At 38.8% G+C, this 11,396-nt stretch overlaps 1 long non-coding RNA gene across 1 annotated transcript; it reads right to left on the bottom strand.

Moving 5' to 3' along the window:
• Positions 1-3,286: 3,286 nt before the first annotated feature.
• Positions 3,287-10,886, bottom strand: LOC148116806 (uncharacterized). Its single transcript, XR_015731374.1, has 3 exons — positions 10,359-10,886; positions 7,804-7,852; positions 3,287-4,468 (listed from the first exon to the last, which is right to left on the bottom strand). It is a non-coding gene; the product is annotated as an uncharacterized LOC148116806 (long non-coding RNA).
• Between the last annotated feature and the right edge of the window lie 510 nt (positions 10,887-11,396).

Below are 11,396 nucleotides of genomic sequence, written 5' to 3'. Positions count from 1 at the left end.
GACAAAAAGCAAACATTCATTCAAGTTCAGGTATGACAGGATTAGTTTTTGAAAGTGTTCATAGAGAATAGGAAGAATGTGATTCTTCATTTATTTCATTCATCCAAAAAAAATTGAGTACATGAACTACGGTAATTGATTTTCACAGAATAGCTTCCTCTATTGTTAAAATGTGAAGGTGTACAGAAAATAGATAGATGATAGATAGATAGATAGATAGATAGATAGATAGATAGATAGATAGATAATCCTGTTTCCCCCAAAATAAGACATCCCCTAATAATAAGCCCAACTGGGCTTTTGAGTGCATGGCAATAAGGCCAAGTGCTTATTTCAGGGTTCAAAAAAATATAAGACAGGGTCTTATTTTTGGGGAAACACGGTAGGTAGGTAGGTATTTAGATAGATAGATAGATAGATAGATAGATTTTCTATACGCCTTCAAATACAACTACTTATATAAACATGTACCTACAAGTTGTTTACTGCTATTATTACTTTCTAAATAACTATACTGACAAATATAACTTTTAATTATAACTTCACATACATACAGACAAAAAATTGATTGCTTCTACACATGTTCAGAGTATTTCCTTAAAGGAAAGAAATTGTTGAATAAAATTGGTTTGCCGATTTTAACTTATCCAGAAGGTAGAAATTATTGTGGGAGCATAGAAGGGAGCGGGGAGGAAAGGAAAAGAAATACAGGTAGGCTTTGCAATGGAATTCAATGCATGCCCATTAATGATGCTCGGCTGCCTTTTAAAGGAAGGTGAAGCAAACAATGAAGTGACCAACAGTCTTTCGACTGGGGTTCACAACTTTTTATAAGCTGAGGCTGCACTTAGTCTTGTTGAGTGACTTACAAAAGCAACGCTCCAAGAAGTCAATGGTGAGATCAAGACAAATCTGAGTCAGGGTTGAGACACAAATAAAATGTGAATTTATCTACATTTAATTAAAATTCAACTAAGTACTGTTCATATTATACCCCGCAAACTTAATAATACCCCTCCCCCAGGTTGTTACTTTTAAATATTACAAACAAGGAAAAGTGACTCTGAAAACTGCCCCTCAAGCCTGAACCTTCAAGTTGTGCACTCCTGCCTCAAATGCTCACAAATGGTCATTGTTCAAAAGCAGGAAGCACCTCCAACATATCTGGGTTCTTTATATCATAACATATCAAACCAGTTACAGGAAGATCAAAGATTCTTTGGCTTTATTATGCAGAGGTTAATCCATCAGATGCTACTTGAGATTGTGGGGAATTTTTTTTGCATATTTTCATGTTCTATCGAAAAACTGTAGCACTTGCTGATACATTCGCATTCTCTCTTTCTTCTTTTCTCTCTGTCTCTCTACACCCACACACCCTTACACAGACATACACAACGTTTGCATAAAACTAAACAGTCCTTGTATTTCACAGTCTGGAATGCTTTTCTTCCAAAACCAAAGTAAGCAATGCATCCAAGAGCCATACTACTGTACGCTTCTAACGACAGAGAAGAGAGGCTACATTTTCTTCTTGAAAGATAATTTGCTTGCTTAGGTGCCCAATTCAATGCTGCCAAATATCTGTCCCTATTCTCATTGTCCCATTGGATAAAACACAAACAAAGTGCCATCTGGCTTGTCTTTTAAGAGCCTTTCTTTGATCTTAAGTAAATGTTGATAAAAGAATCTCAAGCTCTTTTCTTCCTTTAACACATATGCATAACTTCCATCAATGTCAATGTGCCGATGGAGAAAAAAATAGAAACCCTGTTATATATAAGCATAGTGCTTAAAGATGTGGGAGACTGGAGTTCTAATCCTAGTCACTACCTACCTTACTAGTAGGGGTCCTTGTGCAAAGAACCTCACACTTTGCCTGCCTACCTCAAATACGAGGGGTACACAAAGCAAGTCATGCCAGCTCAGATGTCACCTGGATTAACATCCCAACCCCCCCCAAAATTTTAACCTTAGACTGGCTACTGCTTCAGTAGCTGACTGCTTCAGCTTCAACCACAACAATACACAAGCACACAATAGATACAAATTTAAAGTGAATCGCTCCAAACTCAATTGCAGAAAATATGACTTCAGCAACAGAGTAGTCAATGCCAGGAATGCACTACCTGACTCTGTGGTTTCATCCCAAAACCCCCAAAATTTTAACCTTAGACTGGCTACTGTTGACCTCTGTTGTGGAGATTAATAAAATCAATGAACCGTGAACCTTTGTCTCTATGAATTTCTACTTTAACAAATGAGCCTTTAAATCATTTAACAGTAAATGTTTTTATTTACATAATAAAAACATAACAATATCTATACAATTAATAAACAGCACTTAGTTACTATGATTAATTATCCTGTCAGCTATATATCTATATCTATATCTATTCTCTCTAAGCTATGTTATCTATGGCTATTCTTCCTCAGAAGAAATATTATTATAAACCACCAGAACTGCTCTTCTAACAGACTTCCAAACTGCTCACAGTTGTTTAATGGAAGATACTAGAAGAGTTAAGACATAAGACCTAAGAACAAATAGCTAAGACGAGCGAAGATCGAAGAGCAAAGAGTTTCTGACAAGCATCTCCTTTTATACTGCTAACTATGACAGTTAGGGTAGGACCCTGGAGATTCAAACATATTAGCTGCCCTCTGATTGGCTTATGTATCTGTCCATTCCAAAATCCATTAATAGGCACAGCTATAGAGAAATAAATTTTCTCTAACAACCTCACCCCATTCCTAAGAGATCTGTAAGGGGCGTGCATAAGAGCACCAATGTGCCTACTGTCCCTGTCCTAATATTCCCTTTAACTGTATTCATTTTATGTATTCAATTCATGCGTATACTTATATATATTATCTAATACATACACGACAAAATAAAATAAAATAAATAAATAAATAAATAAGGTCTGCACCAGATATCTATGAAAAATCTCAGTCATCCAGGTCACAGTTGTCCCAAAAGTGCTTTTTCAAAAGGCAACTGGACTTTCTTTGTTTTTCCTTGAAGACGTTTCGCTTCTCATCCAAGAACTGAAGAAGCTTCTTGGATGAAAAGCGAAACGCCTTCAAGGAAAAACAAAGGAAGTCCAGTTGCCTTTTGAAAAAGTATCTTTGGGAAGTCTGCATCGCATGTTGGGGAACCAGGACAAACTGACAATTGGGCTACTGGAACAGACATGAGAACCTTGAATGGATGGAATGCTATTACCACAGTAAGAACTAATGACATATGAAACATATGAAGGAAACTTTGACTGGACCGAAGCCACACTAAGAAACAGGTAGTTTACTCAATGCTTCAACACAGTGAAGAGCAAGCTGCTCTCTTTCAATTTGAGATAGACCTACATTACATCTTGGACCCAAGAAGATCTGGAAGAACAACTGGATGTAGAGCCAACACTTGAAGCTGGAACATCACTGCCACCCCTTTAGCACACTATCTGGAGACTGTGCACCAATCAGAAAGAGGATGATGGGGTTGGTGAGGGTCAAAGCTCCTGTCTTGGATGACACCTAAAGCATTCAAGTGTACATCAGTAAGATGGCACCCAAAAATCAGCTGCTGAAAGAATGCCTGTGACAGGAAGAAGGTCAAGCAGAAGATAGTGGAGAATAAGAGGGCAAAGATTCTGTAGGACTTTCAGATCCAGGCAGACAGACAGAGAGATGGGTATTGGCCAATCCAGATATTGTGGTAGTAGACAAGGATAAGAAAACAGAGATGGTGATAGATATAGTGGTGCCAAATGACAGCAACATCAGGAAGGAGTATGAAAAACTAGAGAAATACCAAGGCCTGAAAGAAGAAAACTAGTGGAAAGTAAAGGCCAAAGTGGATCCGCTAATGGTAAGAGAACTCGGGGCTGTGACTCCTAAGCTGGGAGAGTAGCTTCAACAGATTCCCAGCAACAACATCACAACTCTTTATCCAGAAGAGTGCTGTGCTAGGAACAGCTAAAATATTGTGCTGAACCCTCAACCTCCCAGGCCTTTGGTAGAAAATCTAAGCTTTTGAATTATATCTTTTAAAATATATAATTTTGGAATTCTTGCTTTGATAGGGAAAGAAAGCGGGAAATTTATTTGATTCCGTTTAGCCAAATATATTGTATATATAACAAGTAGTAATCCTAGTTTCAGAGTACATTTACTAGGTAAAGAAATAACAACAAAAATCATATGTGCTTCTGCTAAGACAAGAAAACTGGAATTCCTTTTCTATAGCCATAGTCTATTAGACCAAATTGGCTCTACTGTGTTAAATTGTATTTAATGGTTATACAGGTGAAAATAAAGTCTCCTTCAATTCCAATTCAACTCACAAATACATCGATATTATTTTCTTAATTATAATATGGAAGTGTTTTGTCACTGCTTACTTTCAGGATGTTTTCCAGTTCAGTCCATAATCTCTGGGATTTTTTTCCAGTAATTTTCCATGGACCTTTTAAAAACAACAAATGTTTGCTGGAATGTGATGGCACTGTAATTACTGCAGAATTAGAAAACGACTTATTTGTTATTAGGGATAAATCATTACTGTTAGTTCAGTCAAAAGCTAAATTTGGAAATGTAAAGCCGCATGATGAATGCGTACATTTATTACATAGAAGGCTTGGTCATCTGAATTTCAGGTTGTTACATTCGACTGTTAAGCAGTCTACAGGCATAAAGTTAAGGGCTTGCAGCAAATACCTAAACTGTAATACTTGTAACCAGCATAAAAGTAAAGTTTCACCTGCAAACCGCTGCAATGGGTTTAAAACAACTAAACCTTTGGAGGTAGTCTTTTTAGACTTAATAGGGCCAAAGAAACCCAGTTTAGGGGGAGCATGCTATATTTTGAGTATAGTTGATCACTTTACTAGATATGGTTTTTGCTACCTTATGAAGTCCAAAAGTGATACGTTCCAATGTATCACAAATTGGCTTCGTTTTGTTGAACGGAAGCAGAAGTTTAAGGTGAAATGCATTGTTACTGATAATGGAACTGAGTTTACTAACCATCAGTTGGCTAGGTTTTTGAAGGAAGCTGGGATACAGCATAAACGTTCTGCTCCTTTTCGGCCAGAACATAATGCATTTATTGAAAGAAGAGGCCAGATCCTACAGGCTATGACCAGGACTATGCTGGTTGATGCTTGTTTACCTGATAAATTGTGGGGAGAAGCAATACTATGTGCCAATCATATTTTGAATAATGTGGTGCACTCCTCTACAGGAGAAATACCTTTTACTTTATGGCACGGCAGGAAGCCTGATTTAAGTTATATTCATACTTTTGGTGCACCAGCCTGGGTGCATATACCAGTTAGTCAGAGAAGGAAGGACCAACAGAGAGCAAAGAAAATGATTTTTGTTGGTTATGAGGCTAACCATAGGTCCTATAGGTTCTGGGAAAAAGGAACAACAAAAGTTTTGTGTAGCGCTAGTGCTAAATTCCTAGAACATGAAGGCTGGGACAGGTTAGAAAAAGCAGACTATGGTTTTACAGATATTGATGTTAAGGTAGACCATATTCCTGATGATAGTTTATCTGAGATGGATGATAAACCATCTATTAAAGTTGAGGAACAGGAACAGGAATTAGGGTTAGGGGAGGATGAACCCAATATACCTGATGTTAGTCCTGTTATGCCTAGACGATCTTCCAGGGACTGGCATCCACCAGTGGTTTGCCAAGTAGATATCGAACCATCCAGTTATCATGATATAACATTATATCCAGAAAAAGAGCAAAAAGCCTGGCAAGGGGCAATGGATAGAGAAATTGATTCATTGAAGAGGCTTGGTGTCTATGATGTTGTAAGGATACCACCAAATGAGAAACTTATAGGCTGTAGGTGGGTCTATAAGGTAAAGAAAAGTGTTGATGGGGTAGTAACCCATAAAGCTCGGCTTGTTGCACAAGGGTTCTCACAGACAGATAGAGACTATGATGAGGTTTTTGCTCCAAGTCTACGAGCAAGCACTTTGAGAACGATGCTTGTTTGGGCAGCTAGACATAAATGCTCAATTACTCATTTAGATGTTGAAACAGCTTACTTGAACGCTCCGTTGAGGCATACAATATATATGAAGAAACCTCTTGGTTATGATACACAGGATAGAACTGAGTGTTGGAGGCTACAAAAAAGTCTATACGGTTTAAGGCAATCGGGTTACGAGTGGAACCAATGTATAGTGCAGGAATTACATAACATTGGGTTCTATGAGGGCGTAGCAGATAAATGTCTGTTTAAAAAAGAACAGGATGGATGTGTTTCATTCTTGTTACTCTTTACAGACGACATTGCCATAATTACCAGAACTGACGCTGAGGCCAGAGAGATTATTGGTCAGTTGCAAACAAAATTTAAACTTAGAAATCTAGGACATATACGGCATTATCTAGGGCTGGATATCCTGAAAACATCTAGAGGATTTAAACTATCACAATACAACAAGATCTGCAAATTGTTACAAAAATATGGGATGGAATTATGTAAACCTGCCAAGACTCCTATGGCACAAGAATTCCAACAGGATAGTGTGCAGAGTCCACAGTTTAGTAAAGAACTGTATCAATCATTGATAGGCAGTTTGTCGTATTTGAGCAACTGGACACGGCCTGATATAGCTTTTAGTGTTAATCAACTAGCACAATATAGTTCAGATCCTACTGATAGGCATTGGCAGGCTGCTAAACGTGTTCTTAGATATCTTAAGAGAACACTGCATTTTGCTATGTATTTAGAACCAAATGCCAATATGATGTTAAAGGCATATGCTGATGCCAGTTTTGCCAGAAAATCTACGTCTGGAATTGCAATCATGTTGGATAACTGTCTGATTGGATGGAGATCAATTCGCCAGAAACATATCAGTTTGTCTACCATGGAAGCGGAATTTTCTTGTCTATCACTTACATGTACTGAACTGATTTATTATAAACAGTTGATGGAAGATATTGGATTCAAAATGGACTATCCTATTACGGTTTATGAGGATAACCAGGCAGCCATTAAAATGGCAACGAATCTTGCAGTAAAGACAAGGACTAAATACACTGATATACGTTATCTGAATGTTCGGCAATGTGTTAAGGATAATATGATTATATTGGAATATTGCGCATCGGAGGACAATATTGCCGATAACTTTACTAAGGCGCAAGGTGCCATTAAACACACCAATTGTTGCGAAAGATTTGGATTAAGAATCTGAAATGTAATGATACCACTGTACAATGTATGATTTGGATGTGTGTTTTTGTTTCTATATCTATTGTGTTTATTGTCCTGCCCAATGGGGAGAATGTTAGGTTCAGCTTGCAGCTTACTCCTAACTTGTTGGTCAGGCAATATATCTGTTTCTTTAAGAAACAACTGAGCCACGTAATCAGGGTTTGCTGAACCCTGTAATTAGGCTACAGTGCATAAATAAGCAGCACAGAGAAGCGTTCGTTCTTCCTGTGTGTTACTGAGTCTTCCTGTGTGTTACTGAGTATTCCTGAGTCTTTCTGGTTCTACCGGATTGATACCTGACTGTTGCTTACTGCGTCTGTTATATGGTACTGTATACCAAGAGTTACTAAAGTCTGTTTGCTTTGGTAAGGGAAGATACTTATTGGACTGATATTACTGTTTATGACCTTGGACTGTTTTACTGACACCGAGACTGCTTGTTATCTATAAAGTATTTTTCTCACAAGAGCCGTACGTTTATCTACTTCCCTGTGTGTTTTCTGCTCTGCTCGTTGCGCAAGCAACAAATGCTTTTACACACACCCTAACAGACCTTTTGAGTCTTTTTAGCTTTTTTGAAATCAGCCAAGATTGGCTAGCCACTGAAGACATGAGGAAGACCAAGCAAAACCAATACATTAGACAAGGAATTCAATTTATTTATTTGATTAAAGGTATAAAATTCAATGGGTGCCTTAACAAGGAGTACAAGACTTGCATAAATGGTGGGTTAATCATAAGACAATTCAAGAAAACCCCAGACCAATTTTAAATTTGACTGAGATTAAACATCTAGATGGACAATATTTGCACATCCGTTATAAACTAGCCAATCACATTTTAGCCTCCCTTTAATCTTTGGTGTATCATGCAAATACAGAGGGAAAGAGCAATAACATTTAGGTATATATACTGCCCCCACAGTGCTTTACAGCATTCTCTGGATGGTTTACAGTGTCAAAGCATTACTTGCATATTGCCCCCAACCAGTGGTGAAATCCAATTTTTTTTACTATCGGTTCTGTGGGCATGGCTTGGTGGGCGTGGTGTAGCTTGGTGGGCATGGCTTGGTGGGAGTGGCAGGGGAAGGATACTGCAAAATCCCCATTCCCTCCCCACTCTGGGGCCAGCCAGAGGTGGTAAGTGCAGGTTCTCTGAATTTCCGTTGCCAATTCTCCAAACTGCTCAATATTTCTACTACCAGTTCTCCAGAACCTGTCAGAACCTGCTGGATTTCACCCCTGCCCCCAACAATCTAGATTCTCCTTTTACCAATCTCGGAAGGATGGAAGGATGAGTCAACCTTGAGCCCCATCAGTTCTAACTCCAGATTGTTTGCCTGCAATAATGCACTTTAACCATTGCACCACCAGGACTCCTAATACATCCAAGACATTTTAAAAATGATTTAATTTGCTCTTCTGTGTATTAGAATTCCACAGCTTGATAGTTGATGGTTTGGGGCTTTGCAAGGCTGAGGACATAATTTTGTTTTTAATCAGCCATATCATTCTACAACATGGAATATAGAAAAACCATGGCTCCCTGTCCCTTTTTGTCTGTTGAAATTGCAACAGCACAATCTTATTAGTTTTATGCTGGTCTATCACCTAAATAAGACAGAACAAATAAAATAAAAACATCATTGTTAGAAGACAATTCTGGCCTGTTCTACAGCCAGGTAAATGAGCACAGGACACCTGCTTGAAGTCAAGGTAGAACATATTCGACTTTTTAGTGTTGCTGATATCGGTTTATTTCCTTATGTCAATTGTCAGAAATTGGGCAGAAAAGTTTAAGTGATTTCTTTGAGTTCACCTGTGGGTCAGGGGTGGTTGTGGTTGATGTGTGGACTGGCTAACAGAGCTCTCAGGGAAGCTTTTACCTTCCAACATCACTATGGAGCTTCCTAAATTGGCAGCAGAAAAACCAGGCGGTGCTATTTGGACAGGCAGAGACTGAGGTATGAAATAAAATAAAATTAAATATTTATTACAATCAAAGACCAGTACAATTAAAAATGCTCAAAGAGTATCTAGTTAAGGAGCCGAGGTGGCGCAGTGGTTAGAGTGCAGTACTGCAGCTACTTCAGCTGACTGCTAGTTCAGCAGATCAGTGGATGAAATCTCACCGGCTCAAGGTTGACTCAGCCTTCCATCCTTCTGAGGTGGGTAAAATGAGGACCCAGATTGTTGGGGGCAATATGCTATTTAGTATAATGTCTTTGGTGTAAGCTGCCCAGAGTCCTCGGAGAGTGGGAGGCATAGAAATACGATAAATAAATAAATAAATAAATAAATAAATAAATAAATAAATGTTCTATGATAAAACAATATCAAATAATAAAATCTATGTTAAACTCGTAATTTGGCATCCTATGTATCTGTTGCACATAAACAAAACATGGCCTAAACTATAATATAATATTAATCCTTAAATTGTGACGGCCTATAGTCATTAGATACCAAGATGCAGCAGGGTGATATGACTAAAGTATCAGTGCTCTAGCGTTTATTAGTGAGGTCCACAATGAATATGCGGACAGGTGAGTGTGAGGGATATTTATTTATATATTTGTTTGTTTGTTTGTTTATATCCCGCCTGGATTATTTTTATATTTGTATGTGTAAAAATAAAATGCAAGTGCAAACTATTTAATTTATTTAATTTATTTAATTAATCATATTTCTATGCCGCCCAACTCCCTAGGGACCCTAGGATTTAGCCAGCTAGCCTGTTTATTTAAATCAAGAGTGGCTGCCCACTGATCATGGTCACTGGCATAATAAAGCATGGAGAACACAAATGTGTAAAATGGGCACCCTTCCCATGATTCCTATTTAAGCTTCCTTTCTTGCAATGAAGGAGATCAAGCCTCATTTGGGAAAGCCACTGCGCCCCTCTTTAAAGAAGACTAATGCTCCAGATGTATATCTTGTCTTGGCTCCAGCCCTCTTAAACTGCTTCAATGTGAGGGTGAGATCAGATAATTCCAAGGGAGCCTTTCCCAGTCTAGATTTCTGACGAGAAAGATCGCTTCAATGCACTGTATTGTGCATCGCTCCAGTCTGGGACTTCCGGCTTAGACTACAATCAGATTCAGCTCACCTTGCAATGAGCCTCCGCAGCGGCCGTTCTCTAGGAAGGCCACGCGCGGCATCTTGAACAACGAAGACTGCAATCTCCTTGCACGGGGAAGCTTCGCTTATTGCCCTCGGCCCTCGGGGCAATAAAGAACGAAGTCGGATTTGGGCGTCTGCCTTAGATAGCGCACCGGAAGTGTCAGACAGATGGCCTGAGGTTGGCGGAGGCTTCTGGTTCGGGGGTCAATGGAGAAAGAATCCTCCGATTATCCCCTGCTGGAGGTTTATTCCTTTTTTCTTTGCAATTTCTCTCCCCTCCGGCTTTTCTAGTGAACGCTGCGATCCTTCTTTCTCCACATTTTTCTTTCCTGGAGGCAAAAGGGTGTTTTTTTGTTTTTTTTCAAGGCACCTTGTATAAGGAAACAAACTTAAAGTAAACCTTAAAACAAAAAAATGAAAATGAAAATAAAAGTTTGTTTTAAAAAAAAAAAAAAACTTAAAGTAAACCGCTCCAAACTCGATTGCAGAAAATATGACTTCAACAACAGAGTGGTCAATGCCTGGAATGCACTACCTGACTCTGGTTACTTCACCAAACCCCCATAACTTTAACCTTAGACTGTTGACCTCACCCCATTCCTAAGAGGTCGGTAAGGGGAGTGCATAAGCGCAACCACGTGCCTACCGCCCCTGTCCTACTGTCCCCATTTAAAAAGATAAAGGTTCCCCTCACATATATGTGCTAGTCGTTCCCAGCTCATTCATAATCATGTTTATACTTATATCTGTTATTTTACACGTGTTTGACAAATAAAATAAATAAATCAATAAAAAGGAGCACAAAGGCTCTGAGTTCTTTGGACTTTGCAGGAAATCAGGGCAGAAGCTGAACCCCGACTAGTCCCCTAATTTGGACTGGGAAAAAAATTGACTGGAGCAACTGCAGGCTAAAACACCCTCCAATTCCTCTAAATGCAGCGTCTTTCTTCACTTGCCCCCCATCACTTCCCTTGGATTAATCTCCAGCCTTAGCAGAGAAGGGAGTCTGGATGAATTTCAATGT

The sequence above is a fragment of the Pantherophis guttatus genome, chromosome 1 (assembly GCF_059756535.1).
Source record: "Pantherophis guttatus breed Tessera chromosome 1, ASM5975653v1, whole genome shotgun sequence".
Lineage (NCBI taxonomy): Eukaryota > Metazoa > Chordata > Lepidosauria > Squamata > Colubridae > Pantherophis > Pantherophis guttatus.
The sequence above is the reverse complement of the archived record's forward strand: the minus strand, read 5'-3'. Positions and strand labels throughout refer to the sequence as shown.